The sequence below is a fragment of the Theobroma cacao genome, chromosome 2, assembly GCF_053813885.1.
Source record: "Theobroma cacao isolate CCN51 chromosome 2, ASM5381388v1, whole genome shotgun sequence".
NCBI classification, from domain to species: Eukaryota; Viridiplantae; Streptophyta; class Magnoliopsida; order Malvales; family Malvaceae; genus Theobroma; species Theobroma cacao.
Window position 1 is genome coordinate 22224813 of NC_142640.1, and position 5022 is coordinate 22229834.

At 31.3% G+C, this 5022-nt stretch overlaps 1 long non-coding RNA gene across 1 annotated transcript; it reads left to right on the forward strand.

Annotated features, from left to right (window-relative positions):
* The first annotated feature begins 530 nt into the window (after positions 1–530).
* On the forward strand, positions 531–2390 carry LOC148764147 (uncharacterized). The gene is made up of 3 exons (XR_016024840.1): positions 531–627; positions 1275–1358; positions 2196–2390. It is a non-coding gene; the product is annotated as an uncharacterized LOC148764147 (long non-coding RNA).
* Positions 2391–5022: the final 2632 nt, after the last annotated feature.

A 5022-nucleotide genomic window follows, 5' to 3' on the forward strand; every position in this document is an offset into this window, starting at 1 on the left:
AACTAGATCAAATAGGAATTTTAAGGTGAGATTAAGAGTTTCATAGTTCATGGATGACTTAAAATGGTAATTTGGAGTTTGAGGATCAATTTGGAGTCAAATCGGAATTTTCACTAACTAGGGGCAAAATGGTCATTTGCCACCTGGGGACAAAATGGAAATTTTAGAAAAGATTTTTTTTGACCCCATTTGACTTATTAGAGTATAATTTGACTTATTGAAGTATGATTTGAGGTTTAGAAGTGAAAAATTTTAATTTCGGTATAATTTGGAGTATAGGGGTAAAATGGTAATTTTGCCACCTCAGGGGCAAAATTGTAATTTTCCACCACCAGGATATTTTTTCCAGCACATGGTCTTCCTTGTCTTCATCTTTGACCCTTGACTAAACATGTGGTGGAGATAAAATGTTTAAATTTTAAAATTTTAAAAACGGGCCAATGACATGATGCCATGTGTCATGCCTTTATTAATTTATTATTTTCCTTTTTAAAAGGCACAAAATCAGCCCATCTTCCACCCCATGGCCGGCCAAACCAGCAAGAAGAGAGAGAAAACAAAAACAAAACCCTAGAGAGAGAAAATCAAAGAAAAAGTGTGAATTTTCAAGGAAATTAAGTGAAAAAGGTGAGTTTTTTCTATTAAGCTTGAGTTTTCTTATTCCCAAGCATTTCTCTTTATTTTCCATGATTAAATTACATGTTTTCATGATGAATTAAATTCTGGAAAAATGGGTTAGGAGAGAGAAAGTTGTTGGATTTATTTGATTTTAATTTATGTTAGTGTTTTTAGTTAGTTTAGCATATTTAGAAACAAAACAACAAGAAAAGAATTTATTTTCTCCCCCAACCATTAATGGCTGAATTTACCATGTAGTGAGTGAGGATGAGTTTGATTTTATTCTAGGAGAATTGGTTAAGGAATGTTGAATTAAGAGCCTAGAAAAATAATGGGAATTTTCGGAGCAAAAATATGAATTTTTACCCACTAGGGGTATTTTCGTAATTTGCTGTTGGGACTGATAATTTGCACCACACTGAGGGACATTAAGTTAATTTGGGTGCAATTGAGGTATAGAAACTGAAAAGAATTAAATTGGAGTTTAAACGGACCCGTTAGGAATTTAATCGGGTGATAAGACGAATTAGGCCAATACCGGGTTTAGATAGTTACCAGTGCATTTTGCATTCCATATCATGCATTGGTAATCTAAATTAATTTAATTTTGATTTAGTACCAACTTGGTGAAACTCTCGATTTTGTATTGTGTCAAGGTGGTGAGTCCTCCGATAAAGGCAAGGAAATTGCATCCGAGGACCAGTAGACAGAGTGCTTCGAAAGTCTGCATTCTAGACATAGTGAGTAAACTTACTATCATTTTAATTATCTAGGGTGGTTTTTAGATGCTTTCATGAATTCTATGGAAAAAGGAATTTAAAAAGATAAATTTTCATGTTTTATGAATAAATGAGTTTCAATGAAATTAAATTATAAATTGTTTTGAAATTAATAGTGATTTTGAAAAATAGAGTACACGGAGACTGTTAATTGTGGCAATTTGATTGTTTAAATTAACTGGCTTATGATAAATCGAGCATGATTGGCTAGTTGGCAATTGTATTGAAATGCGAATTGTTTGGTTACCTTGAAAAAACTACGAATTACAAAATTGCCATATCATGTTATTGAGTTTTATTATATGGTGGATTATATATTAATTAATCACTGCAGTAGGGGGTTTCTGTGGACCAGCCTTTTAGAGGGGCACGGTAAACCCCATTATATTCTTACCTCGAACGGAGAGGCGCGTAGGGTATCTCCTGGGGTAAAGTTTAGGGTTCACTTCACGCTAAACCACCACGTGAGGGGGAACTCAGCCAACGCCAAGGAACGGCTATGTTTTCAAAACAAAAACATGATTTATGTGAAATGTGAATTTTAATAGCCTTGGCGGTCTCGGTAGGATGCCTCGGCCAAGGTGTCCCCGAGAATGGATTTATGGCACAAGCCTAGATTTTTATGAGATTCATAAGCCTCTTTACGTGTTTCGAAAAAAAATGTGTTCTAATGCTATAACACAGTTTATGATGATTTACTTTATTGTCTCCATGTACTCAACTCTAGATGTTTAGGATGATGTTTGTTTACTCATTGAGATTTTATAATCTCACCACCCTCCTTTCCACCCATTTCAGGTTCAATATAGACTGTAGATAGCTGATCTCATCGAGGACTACAGTGGGATCTGCATTTTCCAAACCGTAGGTTCAAAGTCCTCTTTACTTTTGTTTATCCGGGGGCACTCTTGTTATTGTAAATTAAATTAAATATTTTGGCTTACTGTATTTAAGTATGTATAAATTTATTTAGCTTTTACGTTATAAAAATTATTCACGTATAACTCTATAAATATTGTTTTATAAGAAAATAGAATATTTTACTTAATATTTCTTTTATTTTCTTATTATATTCAAATAACCATAATTTCGTTTTAAATGAAGATTTTAGACTTTTAAACTCATTTTGAATATGAATTGTGTGTTTTGTACTTGTACATTACGTTTTAGCCAGTTTTAAGATTTTTGAGAAAAATGACCAAAATACCCTTGTGAGACGAAAAATTAATATTTTATTTGTTTAAAGTTGGAAACAGCTTAAAATATTTTAGAACACGATATTTGACAATGGTTGCTCACAAGGGAACAGAGAAACTGATAGTAAAGCCTTGCGGGGTTTCGGGTTGACATTTCGGGCAATAAGTGTCTACCGGGACACCGCGGCGGTTGTCACGGGCTCGAGGGGAGTACCGGGTCGTGACATAAACATTCAATTTTAATCTGTTTTAAATAAAAATATAAAAGAATTCAATTTAAAATCAATAATGAGATTATAAAACCATTTAAAGCGAGTAATAAGGCTTTCGTAGGCATGAGCGACAGTAAATGGACTTTTCTTGTCAATAGAGGGTTTTAGCTTCACGTTTCCCAAGGTAAGCACTCAATTATAATCTGTTTTAACAAAAAATGTAAAAAATTCAACTTGAAATCAATAATGAGATTATAAAACCATTTAAAGCGAGTAATAAGGCTTTTGAAGGCATGAGCGATAATAAATGGACTTTTCTTGTCAATAGAAAGTTTTAGCTTAACATTTCCCAAGCTAAGCATTCAATTATAATCTGTTTTAAAAAAAATGTAAAAAATTCAACTTGAAATCAATAATGAGAATATAAGACCATTTAAAGCGAGTAATAAGGCTTTTGAAGACATGAGCGACAATAAATGCATTTTTCCTGTTAATAGAGGGTTTTAGCCTAACGTTTCCTGAGGTAAACATTCAATTTTAATCTGTTTTAAATAAAAATATAAAAAAATTCAATTTAAAGTCAATAATGAGATTATAAACCCATTTAAAGCGAGTAATAAGACTTTTGTAGGCAAGAGCGACAGTAAATGGACTTTTCTTGTCAATAGAGGGTTTTAGCTTAACGTTTCCCAAGGTAAGCATTCAATTATAATCTGTTTTAACAAAAAATGTAAAAAATTCAACTTGAAACAAATAATGAGATTATAAAACCATTTAAAGCGAGTAATAGGGCTTTTTAAGGCATGAGCGATAATAAATGGACTTTTCTTGTCAATAGAAAGTTTTAGCTTAACGTTTCCCAAGCTAAGCATTCAATTATAATCTGTTTTAGCAAAAAATGTAAAAAATTCAACTTGAAATCAATAATGAGAATATAAAACCATTTAAAGCAAGTAATAAGGCTTTTGAAGACATAAGCGACAATAAATGCATTTTTCCTGTTAATAGATGGTTTTAGCCTAACGTTTCCTGAGGTAAACATTCAATTTTAAACTGTTTCAACTAAAAATGTAAAAAAATTCAACTTGAAATAAATAATGAGATTATAAAACCATTTAAAGCGAGTAATAAGGCTTTTGAAGGCATGAGCGATAATAAATGGACTTTTCTTGTCAATAGAAAGTTTTAGCTTAACATTTCCCAAGCTAAGCATTCAATTATAATCTGTTTTAACAAAAAATGTAAAAAAATCAACTTGAAATCAATAATGAGAATATAAGACCGTTTAAAGCAAGTAATAAGGCTTTTGAAGACATGAGCGACAATAAATGCATTTTTCCTGTTAAAAGAGGGTTTTAGCCTAACGTTTCCTGAGGTAAACATTCAATTGTAATCTGTTTTAAATAAAAATATAAAAGAATTCAATTTAAAATCAATAATGAGATTATAAAACCATTTAAAGCGAGTAATAAGGCTTTTGTAGGCATGAGCGACAGTAAATGGACTTTTCTTGTCAATAGAGGGTTTTAGCTTCACGTTTCCCAAGGTAAGCATTCAATTATAATCTGTTTTAACAAAAAATGTAAAAAATTCAACTTGAAATCAATAATGAGATTATAAAACCATTTAAAGCGAGTAATAAGGCTTTTGAAGGCATGAGCGATAATAAATGGACTTTTCTTGTCAATAGAAAGTTTTAGCTTAACATTTCCCAAGCTAAGCATTCAATTATAATCTGTTTTAACAAAAAATGTAAAAAATTCAACTTGAAATCAATAATGAGAATATAAGACCGTTTAAAGCAAGTAATAAGGCTTTTGAAGACATGAGCGACAATAAATGCATTTTTCCTGTTAAAAGAGGGTTTTAGCCTAACGTTTCCTGAGGTAAACATTCAATTTTAATCTGTTTTAAATAAAAATATAAAAGAATTCAATTTAAAATCAATAATGAGATTATAAAACCATTTAAAGCGAGTAAGAAGGCTTTTGTAGGCATGAGCGACAGTAAATGGACTTTTCTTGTCAATAGAGGGTTTTAGCTTCACGTTTCCCAAGGTAAGCATTCAATTATAATCTGTTTTAACAAAAAATGAAAAAATTCAACTTGAAATCAATAATGAGATTATAAAACCATTTAAAGCGAGTAATAAGGCTTTTGAAGGCATGAGCGATAATAAATGGACTTTTCTTGTCAATAGAAAGTTTTAGCTTAACA